The 16,527-nt window shown below is 34.0% G+C and overlaps 1 protein-coding gene across 2 annotated transcripts in view; it reads right to left on the reverse strand.

Moving 5' to 3' along the window:
* Positions 1–13,771, reverse strand: part of LOC118276822 (irregular chiasm C-roughest protein) — a 113,614-nt gene extending 99,843 nt beyond the window's left edge. For both annotated transcript variants that reach the window (XM_035595389.2, XM_035595388.2), the window contains exon 1: positions 13,540–13,771. The gene's annotated coding sequence lies outside the window, so the exon portion shown is untranslated. The remainder of the gene's footprint in view (positions 1–13,539) is intronic.
* Between the last annotated feature and the right edge of the window lie 2,756 nt (positions 13,772–16,527).

A 16,527-nucleotide genomic window follows, 5' to 3' on the forward strand; every position in this document is an offset into this window, starting at 1 on the left:
TACGCAAGCACAAGTAGCGGGTGGCTTAACACCCGAACACGTAAGACGCACCAACCAGGCTAAAGTTAAAAGATTTGTAATTTACGACCGTTTCGCCTTCGAACAGCGGACATGGAAACTTGCATACGTGCCCCATGACGATAATAGCCTGAACATAGAACTTTCATGAGTTTCACGAGAAACTTTGTTTTTGTGTAACCCAAGCAGTGTGTTTATTTGAATTTATGGTACACACCCTTGTATCTCGGAACTTGGGTGTGTATAATCTTTTGTTTTTCTTTCGTGATTTTTTTTATATGACAAATTTGTCTTTGGTTTTTTTTTTAAGTATGTTTATGTTTAGTATCATGAACTTTAGTGCTTTTCCTCCAGAGATGTGCTATGCTACATTGCTGTGGAAAGGTTTGTTCCACCAATCATATTCATTGGTACACATAGCTTAGCACTGGTGGAAACGGACTCAGTTAAGCTATGTTTTAATACGGCATCGTTCTCGCATAGTTACATAGCTTAGTATCAATGGAAACGGTCACATAGTTTCACAGCTTAGCTATTGCCTCTTCGTAGCATAACTAGATAGCACATCTCTTGTAGAAAAGCATTCTAAAAGTCAGTAAAGTGTAAACTAAAGCATTTCTTAGTAACAAATGTAAACAATTCTCAACTATACAAATTGTTTACAGAATTATCGACGCTATAACGATAACTGTAAAACCTAATTTATATTGACACTAATTCGCTTACAAACTGAACAATAAGTATCATCTAATTACGAAACAGAAATCGATGTCTATTGCCTAAACCTAATAGCATTCTAGAAAGGTAGTCTTTATTACAAAGAAATAAATATTTCCTGAGCCTAGTCCATAAAAATCACTATTCAAAGGGAGTTTCGAACAATTTGTATTCAAAACAATGTGTAAAGGCGTTTAATAAACAAAGAAACACCTTTAAATTGAATAAAATTAGAATTAGGGGGGAGGCCTTTGAATGCTAATTTGTATAGGCTATTGCTATTGGCTTCACTCGTTTAAAATGATAGCTGTTTAAAATGATTACCATGATATAACGGCACGTCTTTTATAGGTTTTTGTTTTATAAAACATTGCACCACATAAGGTTTTTTTTCCTGAGTCGTGACGGCGTTTAAAAACATACAATTTCATATACACATGACACCCAGACCCGAAGCAACAAACTGTGGGTCACACAAAGAATTGCTCCATGCGGGAATCGAACCCGCTACCTGTTGCACGGCAGCCTGTTGCCCAGCCACCGCGTCATCAATCGTCGTCAATCATGCAGTCAGAGGTATGTTTAAACCAATTATGTTATGAAACTACTAGCTTCTGCAGCGTCTTTGCCCGCGTTCCTATGTAATAAAAATACCAGCCAAGTGCGAGTCGAACTCGCCCATGAAGGGTTCCGTAACAGCAAGTATGACATAATATAAAAGTTATAAAATAACTTGGTTTTACATAGTGTTTGTATGAACGACAAAGTTATATTTGCGGTTTTTGAAAATGTTTTATTTCTTAAAAACTAATAATGATATCTCGTTCAAACCAATTTTCGTTGTTAGTTTCTATTGAAATCTACAGCATGTATATTTTTTTTTAGTTTTCTCACTCTCTTATTTTAAAAGTTAGAGGGGACACTAATTTTTCCACTTTGGAAGCGTCTAACTTTCAAACAGTTGATTTTGACGAAAAATGGTTTTTGAAACCTTAATGTCTTTTTTAAAGACCTATCCATAGACATCAATCACGGATATGTTTGCTGAAAAAAATTTTTTTTCATTCAGTACCATGTACCCTTTAATTTTTAAATTTATTAATTTTTATTCAAAATTCGAATAGCGGTTACCGAAATACACCAACCTACAAAGTTTCAACTATGTAGGCCTAACAGTTTCGGAAATAAATGGCTGTGACATACGGACGGACGGACAGACAGACATGACGAATCTATAAGGGTTCCGTTTTTTGCCATTTGGCTACGGAACCCTAAAAATGCGGCATTTGGGTCGGTTACCCATGGAAACCTGTGGAGTTTGTCTAGTTCCACATTCCTAGTTAGTTATTACGAACAAAGTCGCGGGCAAAAGCTAGTCACTAAATATAACGTTGGCATATAAAATGTTACACTTACTGTTTATCAGTTAAGTCCATTTTTTGTAAAAGGATTAGCATAGACTCATCCGTGAGAACTATGCTAATACAAAATTGTCGAAAAAGCTGGACTAACTTTAAATATTACTTCCAAAAAAGTAAAACACGTATCCCTTTAAATACAAATAAGGGACTTCCGAAATACCCCATCAGATTATTAACAAAAAACTAAAGTTTCATTCAAAAAAATATTATAATCACAACAAAAAAGTACTAAAACAAGAATAGTTTTGTTTTCGAAACGTATATTTAAAGCAAAACTATGAGTTTCGAAGAAATCAGGTCGGAGTCACGACAGCATAATGACTTGTAAACGTAACTACAAAAACAACCGCAGGTAATCATCGCGGGTTCGATTCCCGGGTTGAATATTTTAGTCGTTTATTTTTTTCCCTTGTTCCGCTCCATTGAACTACTGGTTTTTGTTTTTTGTTAAAAAATGAGCTTTGAATAGATGACAGGATATCGTAGATTTGGATAGTTCGATTAGTAAAGTATTGGATTTCTATTTTTTTTATACCTTATAATAATTTGCGTTGAACTGTTTGACATGATGATAGTTTTTTTAATATAGTTAAAAATGACATGAATGATTTTAAAATGGTTTCCTATTAATATTGGCCTTTACGTAGTTTTTCGTGTAAATATTGGGCTTAAAATTATTATTCGATTCACAGATCAATAACATTAGTTCTATTAGGTATCTTGAAAAAAATACCAAATCATCGCTCCCGCCCTGAGTGAGGTGAGAGGCAGTCTCAGACTCTTACTGACTAAAAACCACGCCGTTCCTACTCCTGCTTCAAACCAAAGTCCCGGTAACTCTTACAGTTGTCTGTAGCTCTTATGGTTGGGCGATGCGAGAGGAAGTGTCAGACTGTTACTGACTAAAAACCACCCCATTCCTACTCCTGCTTTTCGAGCCGGAGCCCTAGTAAACCAGCTACATGCCTACATACTAATCTTAAACCTACTGGATACTAACAATAACTATCCAAAGATTTACCTCTATCTCCTTACAATAACAAACACAACATTAATCCACACAGTATTGTTCCAAACGCTGTTAAAACAATGTAAAATCACCCTTCTTCAACTCCCTGTAGACAAAATTAGAACGTCTATTTTTAGGACACCATATGTGTGGACAAATACGGGGAACAGTACATGTAACATCGTTAAATATATTGATTGATTTCTACAAAGAAATACTGGGAAAAGTTTAAGTAAACTTAGTGAAGAAATTGTGTGTAATGTAGGTGTGTTTATATGAGGTGTTTCTGGTAGAGGTTGGGGGATTTTTTTGTTGCATTGACTTTTGGAACAGAATCCAGATGACAGATTATAGTCTGAATTAACACATGGGACAATTGTTATTTCCAAAATGTCTGTGAAGCAACTGGCAAAAGCAAGCAAATTACATTGTACGTTATAATATAAATTTTAATATCAACACTTAGATACAGAATTTCAAATTTTAGGGTCTACCTTTTAAGGAGGTAAAATCATCCAATAACTTCTCCGGCGAGAGGGAGTATCAGACTCTTACTGACTAAAAACCACACCGATCCTACCCCTGCTCATCAAGCCTAAGCCCCGGCAACCCGTCATCTTTGGGCCATTAATCTACCAGGCAATAAAAGTATAGTTTAAAATGGTCTTATATGTCTTTGAACACTGCATTTCCTGACGATATTTTCTGCTTAATTCACCTAATAAATTAATTACCTGCGTTGAATAAAGCACCTAATCCTGGTCATAGAAGATAAAGCTTTTCCCAGAAAATAGTATAATTTTCTAAAATCTCATTCCCCGAAAATCATATTATTATTTTCGTTGAACCAAGTTATATACTGGAACAGTATCTAGTTATAATGAGGCTATTTAGGTAGGATTAATGTTGCTTTTCCGAAAATTAGAAATGTTCACTAGGTAATTCAATATAGGGTGCATTTTAGCTCAGCAAATGGATTCAGTATAAGTAGCTTTGTTGAATAATCAACTCTATTTGTACTATATAATATCCTTAACATAATTCTTCAAAAATAATATCTACATACACTCTTTTTTTATGATATAAGGTAAACGAACAAACGGATCACCTGATGTTAAGCAATCGCCGCCGCTCATGGACACCCGAAACAAAAGAGGCGTTACAAGTGCGTTGCCGGTCTTTTAGGGGTTACGTAATTAAGGGTTGTTGGGGAATCGGGGTTGGAAAGATTGGGAAGGGAGGTAATTGGGCCTACGGTAACCTCACTTACACAACGACACTCGGTTTTCTGTGAGGCCGTGGTATCATTCCTGTTTTTTACAACCACATTTAAAATGTGGTCAAGTTTGCTTACTAAAGTAAGCAAACTTTAGTAAGCAAACTTGACTACGGGTCCGCCAAATAACTTTTTCTTTTTAAATGCTATATAAAAAAAACTACTGAATATTTTCTCAAATTTCTTTTTTTATTTGAAAGTACAATCCTTCCGGTTAATAATAAAAAAATAATTTCATTCAAATAGCTGCCTCGACTGGCCATGCAGTAGCCTACACGTTCAGTCCAATTTTCGAAGAAAAATGGTTATTATAACAGTGACTCGTTTTGGGCGCATCGGCTTTTCAATGTACGCGTGCGGGTTTTCTGTGTCCCAAATGCTACAATTTTGCTTGTTGGCCAAGATCAAAATGAGCTTCATCTGAAAATATGTTTTACATGCAAAATCGGTATCTTCTGTAAGTCGGTCGTAGGCCCACTTAGTAAAGCGAAAACGCGCTGGATGGTCAGTTGGCTTCAACTCCTAAGGTCTTTATGCAAAATTCGTCTCAATGATGTCTCCAAAATGTTCAATTGTTGAGAACGACGGTGAATTGATGTTGATGGCGCTTCACGCACACTTTCTGCTACAGTAGCAATATTCTCGGGTGTACGCATTGTTTTTGGCTCTTCACACATTGGTTTGTCGATGAGGATGCCAGTTTCTTTCACTTTTTTCACAAGATAACGAACATATGGGTGCTACTCTTCTTCCAAAATCCGTACGTTATTTGTTGACGGATTAATTTTACGGATTTGACTTTGCCTTTTTATATGTGAACTTGTATGTTTGTAAACGCACACACGACATAGAAGAACATCCTAAAATTAGTATTGTCTTTTTAAATAACATTTAAAAAACGCAAGCAACTTATTTTATTACCTATTGTAATGTTAATGCCTTCTCCGTATAAGAAGAAGCCTTTACAAGCTGATGGAGACACATAATTACCTATATCAAACAAATCAATTTCTTTCAACTAATTTAAAACCCATTTCAAATAGAGCTTTAATGTACCATTGACTAAAGTATACCAATGGACTATAATTTCATTAATCGTAGGTACTTCGGTGATCAGTAAATTAAAGGACTCGCGATACTCATAGGACAAACTGATAGACGCATGATTATTTAGTACGACAACCTATCTTTATATGAAGAGACCAGTATTTATAGTTCATATCGTCGTATTTGCTTGTGATTCTAAGCATACTTGTTTGATTTTTGCATTGGTATAAATATCAGGTATGATTGCAAGCCGGCCTCATCTAGTTATTTTAGAGATTGACATGGAAAAGTGTTATCTTGTAACCTATTTGTAAAAATAAATATCAATTATCACTTATCAAGAGAAAAGAAGGATAGTTGTAACTTAAAAGTGTGCTTAATCTAGACTTATAAATAAAATTTGAGTGTCTGTTTGTTATATTGAAATTACTTTTACTAGATGCATATGAATACACATTGCACATATACATACTTTCATAATACGAGTATATTTTTCAATTTTTGTGTGTCTCTCTGTTTGTTATCGCTAATCTCTGAAATGGCTAGACCGAATGGCTTTTGACGGGAATTTAGTAGCAGCTGATGTACGAGGGAGTAATTTAGGGTATTTTTACATGTCACAAAGTCTGTAATCCACGCGAGCGAAGCTATAGCCGTCAACTAGTCTTAACATAAGATTGATGTGAATTTTATTTGAATATAGGTAAGAGCAAAATTAAACAAATGTTTGTCGTGATGATTACTTTCATCGAGTAAGTAGTCAACTCGGACCACATACCTATGGCCCATTTGGGACGAGTTAGGGAAATTAAAAATAAATTAAGTTTTTAGTGGTCAACTCGTCCCACTATTTTTTTGTATGGGTCTTTAAACTTTATCAATGTTTGGTACAGTTAGCAACACAAGATTAAAAATATTTTTTTTATACATTTTTTCTTTACTTTCGTTTTGTTCATAGATTATTTCATATTAAAAAATCCTGACGAAGAAAGAAGCTCCTTTTTTAGGGTCGTTTAATTATTGTATTACCTATTTTTTTTTTTAGCAATCGCACAAATTCATTGTTAACCAAAATTACTAAGAATAGTAAACATGTGTGGCTTAAACAATGGTCATGGCGGTCACTTATGAAGTAAATGATAACATAGGTAGAATGAAGTTCCTAGATTTTTTTTATGTATTCAACAAAGTAATAGAACTTTATTATTTCCACACTAACCCTTTTGCTACTGACTGTACCTTATCTCATAGTAGTGGTAGTGACATGGGACGAGTTGACCACTAAAAATATTATTTTATTTAATTTTCTGCAACTCGTCCCAAATGGGCCCTAGGTATGTGGTCCGAGTTGACTACTTATTCCGTTCATCAAGTTGGAAATATTTATTAATAACATTTACATTACAGACCAATCATTATAAAAAACAATTCAAACATCAATTACTAAGCCTTGTCATAACCTGATGCACCACAAATAAACATTGCACCCACAATGCAGTGAGCAGCCTTGAAACAAATATAGAACAAAACTCCATCACGCGACCACACGTTTCGAATTCATTACACATGCGTTTAATTTTAAATCGTCAACCCAAACAGTTACGGTACTAGTTTTAATTACAAGACGACACTTCATTCTTTTACCATAAAAATCGCCATGACACTCAAAAAAGCCCAAAGCACCTGCATTCAATAAAAATAAGAAACAAAATAATCATTCGTCGTATCCCTTGAGAGGCCGCCATCTTAGTTTTTTCGAACAATATTTTTTATCTGTGGAAACTGGTTTCGTCTGGGAACCGAGTACAGACAACAGGTGTTACACTACTGAACGATTTTATTCTTTTTTTTTTTGTTCGTTTTTCGAATTTATTTGTTGAAGAAAGTTGATTTAAGATTGTGTGTGACGAAATGTGAGCGTGTGTGACAAATTATGGAGATCTGTGGCTTCGAATATGTTTTTTTTTTTGGTAAAGGGTGGATGATGTTGCAATATTCTAGAGATTTTGTGTCAGTTGTTATTTATACTGTGAAATTGAGAGTCTAACAAGGCTTTGTATAGAAATGGTGTGTGTAATTACGGTAGCTTTGGAGTTTATTTTTGTTTTGATTGCTACCTTTTTTGGTGGTGAGCGTAGATTGATGGATTTTGGGTCATACATTTAGAGTTATAGCCCTTTTTTGAGAGGGAAAGTCATCCAAAGACTCCTTCCGCCTATGGCGAGGCAAGATGGAGTGTAAGACTCTCACTGACTAAAAACCATCCCGTTCCTATTTCTGTTTTTCGAGTCAGTGCCCCGGTAAAACCGCTAGGTAGTCCGCAGCTAATTTTTATATAGTTATACAACACAAAATAAAAACGGCGTTAGACCTTGTTGGATTCTGATCTACAGTTTTGGATACCTAATAAACACTTAGAAGAGAGAGAGCTTGTAAGAGATAGACAAAATATAGAAAACTAAACCTAACAGTTACGTATTTACTTATAGGTACATAATTCTCATTATGAATATTAATTTAGTGTTATTTTAGATTATGTTGAAGTAAAAAGTCAACATTAAGCCCTAACTAATAAAATACGTATCTATGTGTAATTATACCGAATACCAACTTAATATTGACATAGCTAAAGAGTTTAATTTCCTTTGTACGTCTGACTGAACGCGTTAATGTCTGAATTTGGTGACACATGAGTGAGCAATTATTGGGTAAGGCTATTTAATTCGTTCACAAATTCGCGAATCATATCTCTATTACTTAATTTAATAAAGGCTTTGTATCATGGAAATGAAATAGGCTAAATTATGCCTTTCAAGGCAAATTACATAACTGTTCTTTTATATTCTGATATATTATGAACTAGCTTTTGCCCGCGACTTCGTTCGCGTGGAATAGTGACTTCCGGCAAATTTTTGGTTTTAACCACATAGTTCCCGATCTCGCGGGATCTCTTCAAAAATGAGATGTGGAAGATATTCCAGGGAACTCTTCAAAAATCAACATAATGAGCTCTGCGTTTGAATTTAATAGATGTATACTCACTTAGGGCATTGAAAAAATAGTTTAAAAACGGACTTAAACTAACTTAAAACTAAAGAAAGCTACGAATTACGAATTTATAACAATTAAAAAAGAAACTATATTACAACCTATCCTCTATGCTATAATAACCAAGCTTAAACTAAATAATTTAAAAGAAACGACTTAAATCTAATCTAATTAATTTATAAATTAGACTTACAATTTTATTAAAAAAACTAACTACAGTAACTACTAATAATCGATATCAAACTAAACCTACGTTAAATAGTTTAACCAAAAAACCAGGAAAACCCAACAAATAAACTTATTAATTGACAAATACAACGAAACCAATTTAGAATATACGAAACAGCAGGACCACTACAGACAAATAATCATACGACTGATAATACACTTTTTCTACGATAGTACCGAAGCGCTCGGCCGATACCCAACCAAATGAATGTAACGAAACCATAGCGCGATCTATTTCGATCCCAACGCCATCTATCGAGGATAAAGACAACTTGGATTATTTATTTATACTCCGTTCGGGCATTTTCTTTGTACTAAAAGTTTAATTATATTGATATTATTTTTTTCATACCTTTTTACTATTTATTTACTTTTTTTCGATGAATTAAAACAATAACATGAACCGAAGTCGTGTAACGATCGACATAGAATTATCTATACTCCGTTAGAGCATTTTCTTTGTACTAAATGTTTTATTATATTGATATTATTTTTTTCATACCTTTTTACTATTTATTTACTTTTTTTCGATGAATTAAAACAATAACATGAACCGAAGTCGTGTAACGATCGACATAGAATTATTTATAAATAATTTATTTCTTATTTTTATTTTTTGATTTTTGAAATAAAAATATATCTATGTCCTTTCTAAGGTTCTAAACTATATCTGTACCAAATTTCAACCAAATCCGTCAAATAGTTGCGGAGATTAATGGTATAAGCATAGAATGTTCGACGTGATTCTTTAATTTGACATAACTTTTTTATTTATGAACCGATTGACATGAAACAAACACTAAATGTAAATTTAAGCATCCCACAATATATTCGTGAAAACCGCATCCAACTCGGATCAGCCGTTTCTGAGATTAGCGCGCACAGACGAACAGACAAACAGACAAACAGACAAACAGACAAACAGAAAAAAAAGTTAATTACATTTTTGGGTTCGACATCGACATAACAATAACCCCTGCTATTTTTTTTATTTTTATTTTCAATGTACAGACAGCACTTTTCTACGATTTTATTATATGTATAGATCTTATAAGAACAAAGGTAAGTAATGAATTTAAATGTTTATTTATTTCTATAATTATTTATTTTTCAAGTACACACATACGACGTAAAGGACAAAACATTTATTTTTTAAAGTCGATAAATGAGCAGACTGATCAGCTGATGATAAGCAATCGCCGCCGCTTCTGGACACCCGCATAATTATATCCACTTACCAGAGGCCTTACAAGTACTTTGTCAACCTTTTGGGGGTTAAAAATTTAATGGTTGTTGAGGAATCGGGGATCGGAAAGATTATTAAGGGTGGGCGACGGGGTAATTTGGGCCTTTGGTAACCTCACTCAAGGTAGGCAACGTACTTGTAACGCTTCTGGTATTTCGGGTGTACATGGGCAACGGTATTTGCTTACCATCAGGTGATCCGTCTGCTTGTTTACCAGCAACCATAAAGAAAACTACTGAATTAAATTTAATTTCTTTCGTTTTATTGTTTATTGTAACAATTGTTATATCACAACAAGATTTAAAGAAAAACAGACGATAAAGAAAATTTAATTAAGACTGCCAAAGAACCTATAGATAATACTCGTACAAACCAAGGGCGGGATCCCTAGTATTATCTAAAAGCAATTAAGCCACAACAGAAAACAATCAAATTACCTACCTACACTTGAAACTTTGGACAATGTTGTACGGTAATTGGCCACAGGGGCGCTTAATGACGCCACCCTAGGTCAGTAATATCATTTGACCTATCGAGGTCACTTTGTCCACATAGATATCAGTTTACTAATAAACTATATTTTATCTTTATAATAACTATCTTGAGACATACTAAATTAACTAAAAAATCACGGTTTACTCACTAAAATTAAAGTCAAAGTCAAAGCATTTATTTCAATTAATTCTAAATTAGGCATTTTTGAAACATCACACTGAATTGTCTACTAGACGCTTCGTTGGCAAATTTAGCATTCGTATGTTACAACTGCCTTCTTACACTGACTGCCTAGTTGATCGAGTGGTTGCAAATGCGAGTGCCGAGCATGGCCTGATGGGCCCAGTAGGGCTGATGTCTGATCCGGAGCTGCGGACTAACAGATTTACCGTGGCTACGGCTCAAAAATCAGGAGGAAACTGGGTACTTTTTAGTCAGTAAAAGTCTAACACTCCCTCTCGCCTCGCCCAAGGCGGGAATAGTCATTGGATGATTTTCCCCATTTAAAAAAAATGGTTCCCGATGTATGGTACTATAATTTTTTCTTAAAATAAAATCACCGTACGACTTATATAATGAATCTAACACCTCGTTTAACGGTTGTCAAGCCACGTACCACAGTATCACTACACAAAATTATAGGCGACACGGTTATTAAAACCTATAATTATTTAGCTTTTTGACCTTCTTTGTGATACCAATAATTATATCAAACTTAGTATTAAAGTTTTGATAAAATCGATACCTTACCTATAATCAAGTTTTTGAATCGATTGACAAGCCGATTCATGATTCACGTATTTGTCTTACCGAAATTAGAATTAAGAAAATATAAGGGTGATTTTCCACAAGTAAAGTGCTATGCTACGTTGCTGTTGATGCGTTTGGCTTCCACTAATCATATTCATTCGTACTCGGACTCAGCTAAGCTATGTTTTTTTTTTTATATGGAAAGATGGGTATTATATTCTATTATAACTTTGAAATCGTCAACCTGCATTGATCAAACGTGGTGATTAATGTTCAAACCTTCTCCGTGAGAAGAAGCATTTGGTCAGCAGTAACCAATTACAAGTTGTTCATGTATGTACCTATATGTAATTATGATGTATATTGTATTCTATGATCCAGATAATTTATACATAATAACCACTATTCAACCCTATTCTTAAATAAATTGCTATTAGGTATAACTAAATACTATACGAAACAAAAACTTAATGAGTTCAATCGTATACAACCATCAAAGCGTCTACTAACGCCCTCTCTTATCCTACCCGTGAACTAAACTTATTTCAATGAGTCTGTTAAAAATACATTAATATAATCTAAAATCCTCTTTATAATTAAGGTAATGATATTCTGGTTACATATTTATTTATTTTCTGTACCGAATAAAAATTACTTTTATTTATTTATTTATCAAACCAAAGCTTCGCAATGACCCAGCGACACAATCGAAGACTTTATAATCTAACTCATGGTCATGACATAATATACATAATACAATAAATATAAAACAAATAAAAAAAATATAATATTATACTTTCGTGACACATACTAATTAAATTAATGATTACGTAATTCGGCTTACTAACGTAGTCATTTCACAAAGAACTCGACTAGTTTCAAGCCATGCTAGAAGCTCATATTCATGAGCAGCATTCCGCGACACACGACGTCATATAATTAAGGTGAGTAAGCCGAAAAACATAATAACAAATTATATGTATGTTTGTCACACTTTCACGCAAAAACTACTGAGTAGAACTGTGTGAAATTTATCACCACGATAGATAATAGTTACATTAGCTTCTATGACAGATTACACCCTACAATACTTACAAACTACATCACGTCTCTTTAAAACATCCTATGTACTATTTTTATATATATTTTTCAGTCAGATTTTTATAAGTCACCTTTAACCGACGAGCATACACGAAAAGACTGATGACTGTTGATGAAGCAAAAGAGGTACGTAAGAGTCGTAGCAATTGGCGTTTCATTGTCTCTGCCTACCCCCACGGTAGACTGGCGTGAGGTTGTGTATGTATGTATGTTTTTTTTTCTTCTACATACTTAGTTTCTACACATATCTTGAGGCCCGGAAACCCAAGTAAAACCTGTATCAAAGCTAGTTATTTTGAAAACTAAAACACTCTTGTTTATTCATCCTATTTGAATATCAGAAATACTGCCTTAATATAATAATTAACAGGGGTAGGACTATTTGCAAACGGAATATTTCAAACCTAGCCTCCCCTTGGATCCTTTATAATTAGTTTAAAGGATATTAATTATTAGGAATAATATTTAGTTTGTTACCATCTTTAGTATTGAGATAGAATGCTCCAGATTTAGAATTTTTGAGGTATTCCATGCAAATTTACATTTCTATTTTCGTGATTGACTGTCGCGCTCAGAGAAATTTAATGATTACTTAAACTATTCCTTAGTAACGATTTTGTATCGAAAACTATTGCTAAGGACTGGGTTAAGTAACCATGAAACGTCTATGAGTATAACAGTTAGTCATTTTAAATTGGTGTTATTTTTTATTAATAGCTATCGTGAGACATACAAAATTAACAAAAAATCAGTTTACTCACGTTTAGTAGTAGATCTTTTTTCTATTAATATTTACGTGAGTAAACCGTGATTTTTTTAGTTAATTGATGATAATTAATTTTGACAATGTTCTATTGTATTTTTGATCTATTTTATACGTGAAGTCTATAAAAGCTACCAATTGTTCAACCTTGTAACTCGCGCGAAGACTCTGACGAACGCTTGTAATAATATACCTAAGACAGTAATTAATTTCTGTCAACTCAATTAACTAAAATAGTATGTCATTCTTCTTTATTTTTGCGAAATTAAACAGTCATTAAAATCACCAAGGCTTTAATGTGACAACGATAAGTTAATATCTCAAAATGTCGCCATGATTTACTCTCGTAGCACACCCAGACATAAAGACATAATTTGTGTTACAATACACTAATATGACCATAATAAAACACGCACTTACCATTAATATTAGCCATAAAATCCAATTTCACTAATGTCCACACATATTTAACAAAATCCCAGAACAAATTAATAAAAAAACAGTATTATTTTAATCTATCAACTTTTGTTTCAAAGAAACCAGAGAAAAAAAATATAACGTATTTTTTTTTATTCAAAAACACGAAATGTCATTCACGACGTTCGAATTTCGAAAGTATAAGAACGCGTACCGACGTCCGCAAGGCGCGAAGCCTGGCAGGGCACTGGCTGAAAATATTTTCCCGCCCTGCGCCCACAGAGTAAACAATAGACCAACAGATGCGACAATTTTAAGGCTTTTTTTCCGAATCGCTTAATGACGCATGCTAATTAAATGTTTTGGAAGAAGCCATGGCGACTAATGGTGCTTGAAGGTGGCATTAATTTGGTGTTTAGAGTCAAAATGTAATGGCTAGTGTAATGCAGAATTATGACAACATTAGAAAATTAATATATCGCCGTCCATTCTCGTTTTGGAGTGACATAGAGAAGTGAAATATAAGGCTACATCAATCTTGTTACGTGAACATATTTTAGAGGTTATATTTTGCGTTGTAAATATTAGGCTTCTCTGATGCTTTCATATTATTGTTTCTTTGTGAACTGAGCCGTTCATTGTGTAGAAACACAATATCTTTGACCGTATAAAAGAAATAAACTTTTAGTATCAACAATGAAACAAAAAGCTTTTGAAATACATGTTTTTTTTTTATTACAATTTTAACATAGAAATCGGTGGTATAGTAGCAATCAGAGCTAGCGATCACAATTAAAATATTTGCCTACACTATTTATAAGATTACTCTGTGACATGTGCATACATGCTATCTCTTGTACTCTTTGGCGTTAAATGTATTTTTGTCTCTTTCTTACGCCTCTGCAGGACTCTGTTTGTATTGGGTAGCGTTAGTAAACCCAGTAAATTATAATTAAAGCTGTTTATGGAATGGCGTGTCTGCAACTATTTAGGCATGATATTATTATTTAAAAGCTGAACTCCGAGCTAATGAGCTTACGGCGAAAATATTTCTTTAATAGTTGGAATTATAATAAGTCTGAGTATATGAAAATGGGAACTGGGAAATATTATTTATTAGTAGCGGTGTTAATCTGAGCTTGTAAAATTTTCATTACATTACGTAAATAGTTTAGTAAGTCTTAATAAGCGACTGTAGTACGAAACGTATTTTATTCGGCATTCATTATAAATCAGATGTTAGGTATAACGTTCTTAATTTTATTAAATCTATAAATAATTCCCTTCAAAGGCACGTAGTTATTAAAAGGAGGAATTATCGTGACCTTTTACGCTGACATTTTACAATCTTTTGTAAAATATATTTCTGATATTTTCCACCGAGCAACACCGCCGACCGCCACTGCAAACGCTACGAGCATAATGACGTCACAACGGTCTTAATTTAAAATTATTCCACAATGTTGCCACCCGACAAACACTTATAATTTTTAATTTAAAACTTCACGGAAAAAATTAATACAAATGAAATGTCAGTTACTAAAACATTATTCTAAAAACTTCCTTATTTTGTCAACAAAAAAAAACAAAATAATCCTTTTGAATATCATTAGAGAGATGATTCATTAAGGCTTCAAAAAAAAAATACAAGACCGGGGCCTAAAACGAATCCTTTCCTTGAATTTGTCGGGATTTTTTGGGAGAAATAAAAGTAGAAACATTCCCGTATAAGTAAGTATGTGGGTTAATTAATTTCGTGGATTTAATTAAAATTTCTGAAATAGCAATGTTAGTTCACATGAGCTAATGAAAATGTCGGTTAGACTGCGTAATTACAATGGCGTACTTTACTTGGGACTTGCGTGCCCTGTGTATTGCGGTTTCATTTAAAGTTTAAAAGAAACTACGTTTCGAATTTGTATACTGTAGTATCAGGAAAACTTTCAAACCTTCTAAGTGTAGGAGAGATGCTTCGGCACCAATGGGCCGGCTCGACAGGAGTGATACCACGGCCTCACAGAAAACCCATGTGTAACAACGCTTGCGTTGTGTTTCGTTGTGTATATGAGGGCCCAATTAGCCCCCAATCTTCCCATGGATAAATGACTACACGATGTCCCTGATAGTAAGCGATCAATGAATCTCTTCGAATTGGTTATTGCTAGCCACTGCAGATTTTGACACAGTATATAACTGAACACTGACTTCTCCCGCCTTAGGCGAGGCGAGACGGAGTATCAGACTTACTTTCTAAAAACCACTCCGTTCCTACTTCTGTCCTTCGAGCCAGAGTCCCGGTAAATCCGCTTAGTAATCGAAAACCTACTAAACAAATCTTCCACAACCATATTTGTACATGAACTATAAAAACGTAGGAATGTTCTTCATCTTTACCATTCAGTGCAAACAACTTCACAATATTGCAGCCAATATATCAACGCTTAAGGTTAGTGACTAAAAACTTAAGCTTCCTAGACGTGCAAATTGTTGAAGAAAATATTGCTTTGGATTGTGCATTTTCTTATAACACATAAGGTTATTATTTTTAAGAAAGAAAGAAAGAGATAGCTTATAGTTCACTTACCTATGTAACTATACAATATAGTAACTGCCTAGTTGGTCGAGTGGTCGCTAGTGCGACTGTCGGTCTTGGGTTTGATTCCCGAGTTAGGCAAAGTATTACTGGGTTTTTGCGGTTTTTAGAAATAGTACAGAGGAAGTAGGCAGAACAACGAAGCAATATTGAGTTTGCATGAACAAGCATTCGTGACCACTTGACCAAAGAGTCATCTTTTCTTAAAAAAAAAAAAAAACTTATTCCCTAATAAAAAACTGCAACCAAACATCACCACACGCAGTCACACGAGCATTAATTTGCTACCACCATAACCTGTACCATCAAATCACCATATCGACGCTGGAAAGGCAAAATGTATTAAGCGCCACTTTGGTCGAAAATGAGTTATATATACCGTTGGAATCGCCTGATTT

This window comes from Spodoptera frugiperda, chromosome 17 (assembly GCF_023101765.2).
Source record: "Spodoptera frugiperda isolate SF20-4 chromosome 17, AGI-APGP_CSIRO_Sfru_2.0, whole genome shotgun sequence".
NCBI lineage: Eukaryota > Metazoa > Arthropoda > Insecta > Lepidoptera > Noctuidae > Spodoptera > Spodoptera frugiperda.